At 45.2% G+C, this 16,372-nt stretch overlaps 1 protein-coding gene across 1 annotated transcript in view; it reads left to right on the forward strand.

Moving 5' to 3' along the window:
- PLXDC2 (plexin domain containing 2) overlaps positions 1 to 16,372 on the forward strand; it is a 1,000,652-nt gene that overhangs the window by 674,910 nt on the left and 309,370 nt on the right. The window lies entirely within an intron of this gene.

A 16,372-nucleotide genomic window follows, 5' to 3' on the forward strand; every position in this document is an offset into this window, starting at 1 on the left:
GGTGTCAAAAATGACTCCCAGGTTACGGGCGTAAGAGGAAGGCTGGGGACAAGTTCCCAATGTTTGGGGCCACCAATCATCCGACCAAATCTCCTTATTTCCACCAAAGACGAGGATCTCCGTCTTTTCCCCATTTAATTTAAGGACGTTTGATGCCATCTAGCCTGCCACTGCTTCCATACAGTTTTGAAATTGTAGGGCCATGGTCTCGACGGATTGGGACAGGGAGACCATGATCTGGGTGTCATCGGGGTACGAGAGCACTTCCAGTCCAAAAGTTCTAACAAAGCCTAGCAAGAGGGGCCACATAAACGTTGAATAGTGTAGGGCTCAAAGCGGAGCCCTGGGGGACCCCACACTGTAGAGGCATGGCATTGGAAAGGAAGTCACCCAGTTTGACCCTCTGATCCCGATGGTTTAGAAAAGAGGTGAGGAGGCTCAGAGCCAAACCCTTCACTCCCGTCTCACTGAGGCGGGAGGCCAGAATGGAAGGGGACAGGGTGTTGAATGCTGCTGTAAGGTCGAGTAGGATCAGAAGAGTTGTCTGACCACTATCGACCTTAGCGCGGATGTTGTTGACCATCACTGTAAGGGCTGACTCAGTGCTATGCGACTTTCGGAAACCATGCTGAGATGGATCAAGCAGGCAGGTCTTATCCAGAAAGGCGCTAAGATGGAGATTTAGATGAGCCTCCAGCATCTTAGCAGGAGCGGGAAGGAGGGAAATGGGACAAAAGTTCTTAAGAGTCCCAGGATCCAAGGAGGCCTTTTTTAGGAGGGGCTTAACTATGGCAGTCTTCCAGGAGACTGGAAACTCACCACTGGAGATGGCTCTGATCATAACTTCCAGAAAAGGGGGAAGTAAAGTGTCCCTGCAGTTTTTTAGAATTTTGAGAGGGCAGGGATCGAGGGGAGATCCTGACTTAGTCGAGTCTAGGAGTTTGTCCAAGGTCTCAATCGTGAGGAGGGGAAAATTGAAGTAGATGTCATTGGGAGCTGGTGTGTAGTCAGGGCTGAGAAGGGGAACATGAGTAAGGTTATGAGTCTGGAGAGCTGTGTAAATATCCAGAATTTTAGTGTGGAAGATGGTGGAGATCTGATCACAGAGTTCTTGAGAGGGAACTATGGGATCAGGGTGTTGAACAAGAGATAAGGTATCTACCACCTTAAAGAGATCACCAGGGAAGGTGAGGGATGAGGTAAGTTTGGAAAAGTAAGATTGCTTTTCAGTTAACACCGCCGCTTTGTAGCTCTTTAGGAGATTTGTATGCTTGATCCGTAACTCGGCATCAGGCTGAGCTCTCCAGAGCCTTTCTTGCCTCCTACACTCCTGTCTCTGAAGTCTAAGAGCTTCTGAATACCAGGGCGCTGACGGGCGTTTCCTAGCACAATAGTGAGATTTAAGCGGGGCTAGGGTGTCCATAGCCCTAGAGATAGTGCTTGCAAGCTCCCGGGCAGTGATATCAATATCCTGAGAGGGGGAGCCTTAAAGCTGGCGATAAAAGGGTCAAGGGATTCATTGGACAGGCCCCTATAATTCCTCTTTAGAACCCAACAGTTCAAGTCCATTGACTCTCTCTTTTAAACATGGACACATGGGCTTACACGCAATGGGCACATTTCATTTACGTATAAGTTCCTAATAAAGGGGTACTACAGTTACCAGTCCTGTAAATTAATTGATTGCTAATACTGATGTGCAGTACTTATTGTGCCATCCACTTAAGCAGCCTTTTAAAACATGCCTCAGGCCTGACATTGTAGCCTATGTGTGCAGTTTTAATCTGCCAATTCAACTCCTTGCCAGGACTAAACCCCCCTTTTTAATACATATAAGCCAAACCTAGGGTGGGCCATAAAGAGCCCATAGGGCAGGGTGCATTGTATTGAAATATTTGGACATGTACCTTTAAGTTTCACTTGTCCCGGTCCTAAAAAACACACCAATTCCTTATACCCGTATGATAACATTGAGTTACCATATTACATTTAAGAAGTGGTAACTTTTGATTATGAACAGGTGGGAATGTCATGTTTACACTCAAGTGAATTATTATGTAATACCCTTTTTAATGATAAAGTCGGATTATGAATCACAGCTATGAAAATCACATGTTTAGAAAGTTGGAAGGATTATTTTCTTATCCTAACCATTTGGTGCCTGCACCCTTTTCCTGGGTTACATGATTAGGTGTAGTTGGCAGGTGGCCTTGGTGTATTTCTCCCAGACAACCACACATTAGAAGGACTGGTGTTGCCAGGATTGCCCATCCTGACTAGATGGAAGGGGCAAGGTTGTCACCTGTCACACTTGCACTTCAGAGAAACTGCCTCTACTCACACACAAATAACTTCACACTACCCTTTTGGGACCTCAGACCCAGCACATCAATGACAAGGAGGCAGGAAATTCCATATACTTCGGTGGGGGAAAACTCAAGAATCTTCTTCCACCAAAAAGTTGGCTCCAGTTGTAAAAGTAGGACACTCAGGGCCACTCAGACTCACTCTTCAGTACACTCCTTGACCCGTGGACACTAGAGAAGAAGAATAACCCTGCTACCAAAAGATTGCCCTACTTCTTGAGGCCTGACCTGCTGTCCGTTTGGACCAGCCTGAGCCCTGCTGGCCTCTGCTGGAGTGTGTTCCTGATCCCAAAGGGGTTCCTCCCTGGTCTTAGACCCTTGGTGTGGCATTGGTTGAGCTCCGTTTTGAAGAAAAGGAGACACTAATGCATTCAGCAGCATATGAATCCATTAATACTGTGCAAAACATTATTTGGTAATTATTTACCTTAATGAGATGTGCCTGTTAAATACATCCTCTGACATGGAATTTTAAGGGAACAGTCTCACATCTATACATTAACTAATGATAAGGCACACACAACAAGGCCATAAGGACAATCCCAAAACATATTCCTGTAATGAGCAGAATGGCATACACCGTCGTATGCGTACCATCATACTGTAACTTGAACTGTCTATAAGTGAGCCACCCATAAATTATATATTCTACAAAAATGTGGATTGTCTGGGAAAGTTTCACTGAACTTGTGGAACTAAATATCAGCACTTTCAAAAATGTCCAGTCCTTATAGAAATTGTCAACAGTACTACATGAGAACACTTTAATGTCATTATATGCACATAAATACATGGGTGAAAAAAGTATTGTAAGAAGAAGTTTTAGTTTTTCCCACGTTTTGGCAAAAGGCCTTTGGTTTAAGCCAGAACCAAATTGAAAGGTACATCTGCAGTACACACTAGTTGCTCTCAGTTTCTAATTTGTACAAATTACCTCCTGCTTGCACTTAAAAGTTCAATGGGAAATAAAGTGGACACCATATACATTTTACCATAGTGAATCAGGCTCTTCTCCAGTACTAGACTGTGGCCATTTCTATATCTATTTCATACATGTACATAAGCACATACATTCAATCAATCGTGTAAATGTTTGTGGGCTGTATACTACCTACTTTGTTTTTTAAATATGATCTGGTGGGTTAAAGAGTAATTTTGAGCAGTAGGTTGTGTCATTAGTGATGCCATTTGATATGTCACTGATGACATCAATGATGTAATTTATCAAGTCAGGAGTTATTTAATATGTGGGCCCTAAGTAGTGCAAGTTACAGTTATCTCAACAGCACTAGAGACAGATGAATCGAGTCAGGGTGGTGATACAGAGAAGAATGTAAGCACCATCTTGGATTGGTATTGATTGTCATAATACTATACACATGTGATATAGTCATACAATAAAAAATGCAATTTGTACATAGGAGAGTTTCTTCATTCTGAAATAATAGACAGAACCTCGCCAGCAAATAATAATGAAAAAAATAAATATAAATAATGATCAAATCAGACCCTTTTTCAGAGATTTATGAAGCCAACTGAGCTTTACATTTTAGAAAGCAATATTGACAAAAACATTATAGTCGAATTTATAACAGTTAGAGAATGGGTACCCTAAATCATGCCCCAATTGGTCAGGTAAATCAGTTATCAAATCACTATTTGGACATCTTGTTAATATATAATTCAAGCCATATTTGCCATAGATTATCTTTAAAAGTGATAACCATTCCCAACAGGTGTACAGTTTTAAAAAAGGCTGCATCTCCACTACTTACTGGCCTGCAATAACACATAAAGTGTAATTGCAATAACACTTTATGCGAGCAAAAAAATTAATTCCAGATACAAAGAGGCAGAAGAGTTAAGTTCCTTTATCCTGAGTGTTCAATCATCTTGTTTTACTATTCAAGAAATAGAGCTTCTTCCCTTCCAAGGGACTAATATGTCGAGATTCTAATCGTATCAGCTGAAGCGCTTGATTATCAAATAAAACTCTGTCTACTGCATAAAAAAGTAACAAAACAATGTTAACATAGTTTTATTCGTGTAAATACCTGGCTACAGGATAGTGGGTGTCGTTATTTTTTATGGCCTTTTTATGTGCCATGGTTTAGCTTTACCACGGCAGAAAACCCAGGCTTGGGTTCCACCTTGGAGGACGTCAACAGCATCTTAGCCAATCCCCCACTGATGGCAGACTTTCTGAATCGTTTTTGGCCACTATAGGTGTGGCAGGGTATACTCAGACATGAGTCCCTTTCTCACTGCTCCATCAGGATTCAAGCAAGCCGGGCCGAAGAGGCTGAAATGCCAGAAACCGGTCCCCGGTAGCTTGTCTCCTTTCTGGTGAAGAATTGGCTTGGTAGTTTGGTCTGCCCTGTTCCCATGATGCACTGGGCCAGGGACAGACTAATTTGCATATAGCCAGGTTCTGAGCTGGGATGGGGCAGTGAGATAAATAACGGTGATGGATCAAGCCCTGATCTTTTGACTGGGTAAGAGTGGTCTGCTTAATTCAGACACTCTGTTCATCACCACCCCCTTTTCTGAATCGTTTTTGGCCACTATAGGTGTGGCAGGGTATACTCAGACATGAGTCCCTTTCTCACTGCTCCATCAGGATTCAAGCAAGCCGGGCCGAAGAGGCTGAAATGCCAGAAACCGGTCCCCGGTAGCTTGTCTCCTTTCTGGTGAAGAATTGGCTTGGTAGTTTGGTCTGCCCTGTTCCCATGATGCACTGGGCCAGGGACAGACTAATTTGCATATAGCCAGGTTCTGAGCTGGGATGGGGCAGTGAGATAAATAACGGTGATGGATCAAGCCCTGATCTTTTGACTGGGTAAGAGTGGTCTGCTTAATTCAGACACTCTGTTCATCACCACCCCCTTTTCTGAATCGTTTTTGGCCACTATAGGTGTGGCAGGGTATACTCAGACATGAGTCCCTTTCTCACTGCTCCATCAGGATTCAAGCAAGCCGGGCCGAAGAGGCTGAAATGCCAGAAACCGGTCCCCGGTAGCTTGTCTCCTTTCTGGTGAAGAATTGGCTTGGTAGTTTGGTCTGCCCTGTTCCCATGATGCACTGGGCCAGGGACAGACTAATTTGCATATAGCCAGGTTCTGAGCTGGGATGGGGCAGTGAGATAAATAACGGTGATGGATCAAGCCCTGATCTTTTGACTGGGTAAGAGTGGTCTGCTTAATTCAGACACTCTGTTCATCACCACCCCCTTTTCTGAATCGTTTTTGGCCACTATAGGTGTGGCAGGGTATACTCAGACATGAGTCCCTTTCTCACTGCTCCATCAGGATTCAAGCAAGCCGGGCCGAAGAGGCTGAAATGCCAGAAACCGGTCCCCGGTAGCTTGTCTCCTTTCTGGTGAAGAATTGGCTTGGTAGTTTGGTCTGCCCTGTTCCCATGATGCACTGGGCCAGGGACAGACTAATTTGCATATAGCCAGGTTCTGAGCTGGGATGGGGCAGTGAGATAAATAACGGTGATGGATCAAGCCCTGATCTTTTGACTGGGTAAGAGTGGTCTGCTTAATTCAGACACTCTGTTCATCACCACCCCCTTTTCTGAATCGTTTTTGGCCACTATAGGTGTGGCAGGGTATACTCAGACATGAGTCCCTTTCTCACTGCTCCATCAGGATTCAAGCAAGCCGGGCCGAAGAGGCTGAAATGCCAGAAACCGGTCCCCGGTAGCTTGTCTCCTTTCTGGTGAAGAATTGGCTTGGTAGTTTGGTCTGCCCTGTTCCCATGATGCACTGGGCCAGGGACAGACTAATTTGCATATAGCCAGGTTCTGAGCTGGGATGGGGCAGTGAGATAAATAACGGTGATGGATCAAGCCCTGATCTTTTGACTGGGTAAGAGTGGTCTGCTTAATTCAGACACTCTGTTCATCACCACCCCCTTTTCTGAATCGTTTTTGGCCACTATAGGTGTGGCAGGGTATACTCAGACATGAGTCCCTTTCTCACTGCTCCATCAGGATTCAAGCAAGCCGGGCCGAAGAGGCTGAAATGCCAGAAACCGGTCCCCGGTAGCTTGTCTCCTTTCGGGTGAAGAATTGGCTTGGTAGTTTGGTCTGCCCTGTTCCCATGATGCACTGGGCCAGGGACAGACTAATTTGCATATAGCCAGGTTCTGAGCTGGGATGGGGCAGTGAGATAAATAACGGTGATGGATCAAGCCCTGATCTTTTGACTGGGTAAGAGTGGTCTGCTTAATTCAGACACTCTGTTCATCACCACCCCCTTTTCTGAATCGTTTTTGGCCACTATAGGTGTGGCAGGGTATACTCAGACATGAGTCCCTTTCTCACTGCTCCATCAGGATTCAAGCAAGCCGGGCCGAAGAGGCTGAAATGCCAGAAACCGGTCCCCGGTAGCTTGTCTCCTTTCTGGTGAAGAATTGGCTTGGTAGTTTGGTCTGCCCTGTTCCCATGATGCACTGGGCCAGGGACAGACTAATTTGCATATAGCCAGGTTCTGAGCTGGGATGGGGCAGTGAGATAAATAACGGTGATGGATCAAGCCCTGATCTTTTGACTGGGTAAGAGTGGTCTGCTTAATTCAGACACTCTGTTCATCACCACCCCCTTTTCTGAATCGTAGACTTTCAATGTGGCAACATCAATTGCACAAACAGCAGACTGGGAGAGTATGAATGAGAAAAAAATGTAACCGCATAAGAACCATCCTCTACGGGGTAATTCTCACAGAATGTCTAAGCAATAACACTGCCCCAAGAGGCCTTATAGTGACGAATACCCAACGTATCTTCTTGGACGACGCTACCTTCTGCAAGGACTGGGCACAAATAGCGTGGAAATGCACCAGAGATTGGATTATCCTGATAATCCAGACAGCCAAACGCCTCTCTGATGCCATCATCATTGAAACTCAGGCCACCGAATCACACTTTAAAGCCACTCTCACTTCATATAAGAAACGACTAGATGAGACTAATAAAGAAATTAACGAGTACAAAGAAAGCCTAACGCAAAGCAGGATCAACAAATTTCAGAAGGACCTTAAAAAGTTTTCATACTCCAAAACATACCCCTACTCTGACACCGACTACAAAACTCCCAAAAGAAGCGACACTTCAGGAGGATCTTCGGATGAAGACTCATCTGGAAGCAGCAACTTCAGATCAAGTAGTTATAGGAGGAAGCAGCAAGAAAGAGGTAGAAACCCGGGATGGCAACAACCATGGACGCCAGCACCATCAGGACCCAATATGCACTACCCTCGCCAGTACCCACCGATGCATCCACCATATGGATATGGCTGGAACATGCCATTCGGACCCTCATCCCCACAGCCCTACCCCAACCAGAACCAGCGGTTTCCTTTTTTAGGGGTAGGCCCACGAGGCCGAGGGAGAAGACGCAGAGGGAACCAAGTACACTGGGGAGAGGATCAACACGAAGGAGCGCTAACGAGGAGCAAATCCAAAGACCAGCAACCAGGGCCCAGCACGAGGTGAGCTTGGTGACCAACCTCTTGTCACACAATCTAACTCCAAATGAACAGGCAGTCCTAGACAAAGGACTTGGGTTCGTACCTATGGCCAGACTGGATAAATTCCAGCTACATTGCGAACTAGCGACATTCTTCAGAAAACTAAAACTCAAAGCCTTTTTGGAAAACTCCCCTTTTGAGGCCACCCCTGAAGCTGAAGGGGACACCCAATTCAGAGTAAAATCTTCCTTCATGCCACCCCCTACTGCCATTCCCCCAGAAATAACGGTATACAAACAAGCGGTATTCAGAGACATTGAAGAGCTTAATGAGGACCACACCTTTCAGAACACCAACACTGGAGAACGAGTGGCAATCCAGTCTCTAAGATCCAATGATTCCATTGTCATAAAACCTGCCGACAAAGGTGGAGGCACGGCCATCATGAACAAAGAAGATTAACAAAAGAAGTGCATAAGACTCCTCAGTGACACAAAAAACAATGAGAAACTTAACCAAGATCCTAGTGACAACCTCAGATCACGCATCAACAACCTGGTTGAAGAGGCTTAAGCCATAGGTCTGATTACACCAAGTGAAGCCAAATTTCTCACTACCACAGAAGGCAAAATTCCCTACTTCCACATAGTGCCTAAGATTCATAGGACACCACCTCCCGGACGTCCCATTGTATCGGGCATTGGGTCCCTGTTGGAACCATTGTCACGCTACTGCGACTTCTTCCTCCAACATATGGTCAAATCCACCAACACCTATTTACAGGACACGAAAGACCTCCTCAGACTTCTCGAAGGCCTGCCATACAACCCAGAGACTTCGTTCCTAGTTAGCCTCGTCGTGGAGAGCCTCTACACGTGTCTCCCCCAAGATGACACCCTGAGAGTCCTTGAAATTGCCTTAGAAAAAACAGACTGGCAATACCACACATCAACCAAATTCATTTGGGACTGCGCAAAACTCGCATTAAAAGACAACTTCTTTGAGTTTGAAGGCCAACTATACCTCCAAAAATACGGTACTCCTATGGGGAGCGTTTTCGCCCCGAGCACAGCGGGCTTGTACGTACACCACTTTGAAACCCAATTCATTTTTTCAAATAATGAGTCAAGTATCCCAGAAATAAAATTTTACAAATCTTACTTATCTGGGAAGGCAACACTGAGTCACTTACTACTTTTGCCAATGGCTCAACACTTGCGACCACAACCTCAAATTTACTCACAGCTTCCACCTGCAAGAAACAACATTTCTAGATCTCGATATCGAGGCAGAGGGCGGCTACTTGAAAAGCAAAACACACTTTAAACCCACTGCACGTAAGTCACTGCTACACTTCTCCAGTTTTCACCCCAGGCCTTTGAGGGAGAATCTCCCCTACGGGCAATACTTGCGACTACGGAGAAACTGCAGCAAGGTTACAGACTACAAAGAGCAAGCCAAAGACTTGAGCAACAAACTCAGAGACCGTGGGTACCCCAAGCGCATCACAGAAAAAGCAAGAAAATGAGCTAGAAACCAAAATCACGAGGGACTGATTGAGGTACACCCACATGAAGCCAGACCCATGCCCCTAACATGCGTTACTACTTTCAACGCAGTTTCCAATCAAGTTTCTAACATAATAAAGACACATTGGAAGATCATTGGGACAGGAAACCTCAAATGGGACCCACCCCTCATTTCCCACAAGAAAGCAAAATCCATCAAAGATGCCATAGTCTCCACAAGACCAATACCCATCCAGAAAAAAGAGAACACTGTCCTAAATGCATGCGGCCTTCCGAAGGTCGTGGGACATTTTGCATGTGGCAACTGCAGCGTATGCCACCTCACGAGCACTACCAAGACAATTGACTTGGAGCCAGGCAAAACATGGGAATTCGCACCCACACCAACTGCAACACAGCACATGTGATATACCGTATTGTATGCCCCTGCAACCTTACCTACATCGGGATGACCAACAGGAAAACCAAAACACACATATGCGAACACCGAAGCACCATACGGTGCAAAAACGATACAACCAAAATAACCAACCATTTCCTGGAAGTGGGACACACAACCAACGACATGAGCTGGGTCATCATTGAAGCCATGGACCCCCAATATGCCGAATATCCAGCAGCAATTACTGCTCAAGGAACAGAGATGGATTTACCACGTTTCCAGCCACAAAACTGGTCTAAATGACAATATTCAGTGGAACAGCCTTAGCAGGCGCTAAAATATTAACACTTGCCCCATACTCCCCTCTGCACCTCCTAGTGCCTACCTCTTGCACTAGCACCAATTCCAGTGCGACTGAACCATACCACCTACATTGCCACTGCAGCAACACAACACAATAGTCCACGAGTACTTTGTCCAGTTCAGTACACCTGCAGTGCTACTGCACCCAGGGCACCAGTCGGTCCCCTGTACCCCTCCACAGTGCCACAGGACTAGCGTAACACACTAGACCCCTGAGTGTACCGCTGCTGTACTTGCGGGACACATTAGCATCCTCATAGGCCCTGTACGTCAACACATTTCTGTTGCCCTACACGCCCTTCAATAAGGGCCCTCAATTCTAGCTCAGTTACACAGCCCTGGAGACCAGTCCTATGCCATAGCCACCCCACACCTGGCTACACCCACTAGTGATCAGCGCGGGGGTCACAAGCTCGCCGCAGAGTCTCAGCCCCCATGAGTGCTCTACATGTGACTCTCATACTTTCTTCTTAATGCGACACGCACTATGTTGACCTCTCTGCACCTGTTGCTAGGCTCTCAAGCCATAAGCACATCTAACCCTTCTCCAAGATGGCCGTCCTTTTTGACTCCATATCACTGGCCATCCGTGCATGTCTGCGCATGCGCCATTTACCGGAATCCCTTAGTCACGGCCAACCCGGAAATACTCCGGTGCACGTACCAGATCAGCAAAGCTTACTATTTAAACAGCACCCATTTACCAGCCGGTACGACGAGGGACCACTGATAGGTTTGATACAGAGGACACACTTCAAACAAGTAAGGCCTCTAGTAACTTCCGACGCTGCACCTCCAGTGAACTTATCGTTCCGATACAGCTCACAGATTGGACATAGATTGTGCCTCTTCCAAGCCCGATTACTGCCTTAAAACTCCGTAGCATTGTAAATATTGGTGCATTTTTTAACCCCTTATCTTACTATTCTGGTTTTACTATTCTGGTAGCACTGCAATATACACAGCACCCATAGCAGTCTCTTTAAGATATTAATTCGGGGCAGTGTTTGGGTTTTTACAGCTTCACTCAAATGCATGTCATTTAATAAACAGCACACAGTGCGCCATGGACTGCTGGGTTCTCTCCCCAGCTGCCCTCCAGCACGCACCAGAGCCACAGACTCCAGTGCATGCACAAGCGCAACACGGGCTGTAAATACAGCGTAGCCACCAGTACACAGTTTTACTATAAATGCAGCGCTCCACTGGCATAACCACTGCTCCCAGATTATAAAGATATCGCTGCCATCCTTCTATATACAAATTAGGTAAAGGCATGCAACTCAGTATCCATGCATGCCGCTCTGCTTGAGCCAGATTTTAGTCACCATAATGGCCTTTCAAGATGACTAATGCATGACCCTGCTAAATGTCTAAGATTGCATTTTATGTTGCAAAACCATATATGTTGTGTATTGTCTCTTTCTTCCCTAAGGAGTTTTTTTGCTACTCTAAAGGGTCTATGAGTACGCCAACACTTTTTTCCTCTTTTCTTTACCACACACCTTAGCGAGTGTGTAGGGAAAACACTGATTTTTTTCACGTGGCAACTTTCACCTTTCGCACTCACTTTCCACCTCTTGGTCCTGAAGAAAGCCCCGTTAATCACTCAGAGGGGGCTGAGCCATGTAGACCGCCACACATAAGCCAACTCATAGGAAAATTACTCCTTCAGTAATTACACTACCAATATTTTTATTCGATACCCTGGGCCGCCAACATTAAAATACAAAGGTAAGGATTCCCAGAGGTATTTTTAACTGTATTTCATTCACATCACATCACATTGTTGCACCCACACCTGCTCCGCTGTAATCAGGCGTCGTAGCACAACCAGGTGGCACTCGGCTGCCTGGTTGGGACCCCGATGATGGAGCATGATACCAACCAGGTTGGTGTGTGAGGGGTCTTTTAATATCACCTAATGGGTCCTAAATTCAGGCCACAAAACAGTGACTAAAATAATTACATACACATAGTGGGCCAGTCCACATTGTTTCAACAAATTACGCATCTGGGGACAGGATGCGCCCCGCATACCCTCGCTCTCCCATTGCTTTCTTAACTTTTTATGTGCTGCCCCATATCGTTTGTCAGATGGGGATGTAAGTATATATACAGGATAGTCAGCGATACACGTAAAACATTTCTTTATATATTGGTTCTTTAAAAATGTACCTCCTGTCTCTACACATTCTTACTGTTTTGGTAGCCTTATACCACTCATAAAGAAGCCATTATATCAGTCCTAAATGTGGTAAATCGAGAAAGACATTTAAATATTGTCAAGAGATTTAATATTTCATAATGGGGCAGACCCATTGTTGATAAACGTTAATGACTATTGTTCTTGATATCACCCCGGTTACATCCGTCAAAGCCTCTTTTCTTTCAGGGGCAAACCATAATATGCTTTCTAACAGCACATTTGAGAAAATACTTGGGCTCAGGTTGTGTTGCCTAGTAACAACAGTTAGCCGGTAAACTGCTCTTCAATGCATACACAGCATTATTTGACATTTGCTTTTGTTAAAAAAAAAGGTTTGAAATATAAGAATGTAATTGCGAATTATAGTCTGCTTCAGCGAGAAATCTTTTCATCAAGGTACATGGAAGAGTTCAAATCAGTCTTTTTCTACTTTTTACTTATAAATGGACCAACACTTGGCATTCAATTTAACTTCTGCTTCAGGATTTCAATTTCTCTCTCATTTTTTCTCCTCATCAGCAAGCTTTGCCTCTTATGGCTTGTTAAGAGAAGGCAGATGTTTTAATTTTTTTAGCCTTCTAAAACAAAGTAAGAAATGTACTCAAGAAATGCCATAACATGGTAGAAAGTGTTTGCTCTACAAGCCTAAGGAGATGGTATTATTTTTATAGTCAATAGAAATCGTTAATTAAATACATCGTTATTCTTTGCACTTGTTGGATCATGGTTCATATTTCTTAGAACTGCAGCACTTACATTTTATTAGAACATCTGGTGTTATTTTCTTCGGCTAAAATGCCAAGAAATATATGTTCAGCTCCAGTGGAATGGTTTTGGAGTAAATCCGTTATGTAAACTTAATAATTGCTTTGTGACCACACTATAATTTAGATTGGTTTTCCTATCTGTCATTTGGAAGCACGGAAGAACTGAGGGTTCACTCAACTTCCTATTGTGTGTATCGTTTCAGATCTAAAATAGAGTACTTTTAGTAACTTATTATAGTGTATCAGGCTTCCCTAACCGTACAATCACAACTGTGCAATATCAAAGGTGGGTTGTATGGGAGCGTGGTTTGGATGGCAGCGGAAATGGCTGACTGATCGCGTCGCTCAGTGGACAGAGGAGCGATAAAATCCTCATTCAGGCCCCAGACGTGACCAACCAGGGGTGGAACACCGTGTCCCACCTTGCTCTACCGGATGCGTTCCTCGGAGCGATGATTTGGGGCTAAAACATCACAATCTTGCCCTAAATCTGAGCGATACTCGGCACTCTGCGACGCCCGAGTAGGAGCCTTAAGATGGCGGCATGCGTCCTGCCGAGCCTCCACCGTATTTAACGCCACGTGTTCCCTGTTGGCTGGCTCCTCTCACAGATGCACTGTCCCCCTAATTGAGACTCCAACATAAGAGGTGGGTGCCTATAGTTGCCGCAGTTGCCTTCTCAATCATTCAGCTTTCCTAGCGATATGCCTGACCCTAAGATGGCGGTTCAGAGGACACCCTCAGTTGGCGCTGGCTCGCGCTGTTTAAAATAATACAGACTAGCTCCTCTCATGACTCTGATTGCCAGTAGGATTCACCGTTCAACCATCACTGGAAATAATTATATACCTAGAGACTCACACACAGATCTTTGCTACCACACGTTCAAAATGGGGCCGCACTGCTAACCCTGTCATAATTACAGCGAGGTGATACCCGGCTGGCTCCCTTGATAACAGGCGCAATCCCTCCTGCTCCTTAGCTGTTCCTGCAATTTTCTGCTGAGACTTGTAAGCTACCCCAACTGCCTCCTACTTCCCACTAAGGACGACCTACTGCTACAAGCCTGCTTATAACACAGCCTCATCATAACCCTCACCAATTGCCGGCACCTCTAAAAATGGCGATGTGATTGAGGGGGCCAGTCCTGTTCAGCCTCAACTACACCTACTCTACGCGCAAAACCAGAATCAATGGCACCACATGTGGCATATTCGTCCGCGCCCTATGCAGCTCGTGGTTAAGAAGAGAGGGGCAGATGGTTGCGCATCGCAGCAGTGTTCACTTAGATGGGTTCTAATCTGATCAACGCTATTACTTCGTTCACATCAGAAAGATAGCTGGCGACTCACCTGATTGCTCACCTGTGACTTACAGCCTGGGACTTACATTCCCCAATGTGAGGTACTCCAAGCTGCCTGTGGCTTACCTGATTACTCCAACCAAGTGAGAAATATCAATAGCGTTGGATGATATGGCTTGATCTCGCCTCACTACTTGGCAGCCACTCACCGGAATAAAGTGTCCACAGAGATCCTCCTAGTAGTCGATACATCCTACGTGTGGGTTTAACCTCATCTGAAAACTCTGGTCGCCGTGCGGTCATGCCACTGTAGCGCTTTCGTGAGCAAGGAGATGGCCTCTCCAGCTGCTGTGTCCACCATACCTTACCTCTTACAAATCTGCTTAACCTGTCTAACAATGGTGGAAAGGGAAGGCAGAAACAACACCAAAAAGTGCGACCAGAGCCTACACTCTCGGAATCCCCCATCAATTCGAGAGCCGACTTATCAGTCACCATGGATATGATCCTCAAAAAACTAGCTGAAGTACATGATCTTGCCAAGTCCACCAAGAGCAACACAGACTCCATGCAGTTGGAACTCACGGCGATCAGGGTGGACATGAGCAACATGAATAAAAGCCTCAACAAGGCAGAGCAACTCTTGAGTGAGGTGGAAGACGAGACCCCATAATCCTCAAAAATAATCCAGCACCTTCAAACTACTACAGATGACCTTATACAACAAAATGCCAAATTGGAGGACCGCAACAGGAGAGGGAATATCCATATCTTTGGCGTACCGGAGAACTCTGAAACGGATGCTGGTTCATGCGTGGCATTCCTAGAAGCATGGATTCCAATGATCACAGGGATAAAATTCCAACACGGATTCGAACTATACAGAGCGCATAGAATCCTTACCTTCAATACCCAGGGTAGGAAAGACCCTCGTCCTCTGATATATAAACCGCTTAGATACCAACACGTCAAATCCATTTTGCAGTTTGCAAAGAAGAATCACCAGATCTCATGGGAAGGCCAGAAGATAATATTTACCTAGGATTTCTCCAAAGAAACTGTGGAAATACGGAGAGGATTTCTCCGACTTAGAGACAAACTGAAAGCAAAAAGTATCCTGTTCTCCTTTGCTGGCCCATCCAAATTCAAAATCACCGACAATGGCAAACAACTTTTCTTCTCTGACCCACGTGATCTAGCACGCTACTTGGAAGGTTGCCCAGCTCAGAACATGGACTATCAATTAGATTGACTTAATCCACAGGATAATTTATCGATTAGAAATGCGATTCAATCTGCATTTGAGGAGTCAAGCTACATGGGAGAGAAAGGTTATTGAATAGGCAATGAACACCATACCCACATTTCAAAATTTGTATTTATCCAAAACAGAATGACACAGTTATATACATTAGCAAAAACAATAATTCAAATATACGGCGCAAGGACTAAGAGAGCTATAGTCAAAGGTGAAAAAGGGGTGCTCGAGTGAAAAGAAGAAATGTAGAAAAGGTTAAGGCATATGGTTCAAATATTTACAAAAACAATCAAACGGTATTATTTCCGCTGGTTAAATAGGCCTGTCCAAATTGTTTGACCTGTTTGGGAATACAGACGGTGACTAGTGCCCGAACAACCTGAACCGAGACTACCACGCAGAAAACCACGCAGGCAACTCCAGTACCTTTATCCCCGCGGGATCGAATCAGTGGCTATTCCAATTCTATGCCATGTGTTTGGAATTACCTACACAAACGGTGGCTCAATAACTCCCCGCATTACCGGATTGCCCAGGAGGCGCCGGTAGGAAACTTCTGATTAACACGATATTGGTCTGATTTTCCATACCACAAGTTAATTTCAATATGAGACCGTCTGAACCAGAACTAGGTGAATCCTAACCAGCCAGGAGGGAGTTGCACCTAACCAGCTGTGTTGGTGGCTGATCCAGACAACGAGTGTGATCACGGCCAGACTTCT

This window comes from Lissotriton helveticus, chromosome 10, assembly GCF_964261635.1.
Source record: "Lissotriton helveticus chromosome 10, aLisHel1.1, whole genome shotgun sequence".
NCBI classification, from domain to species: Eukaryota; Metazoa; Chordata; class Amphibia; order Caudata; family Salamandridae; genus Lissotriton; species Lissotriton helveticus.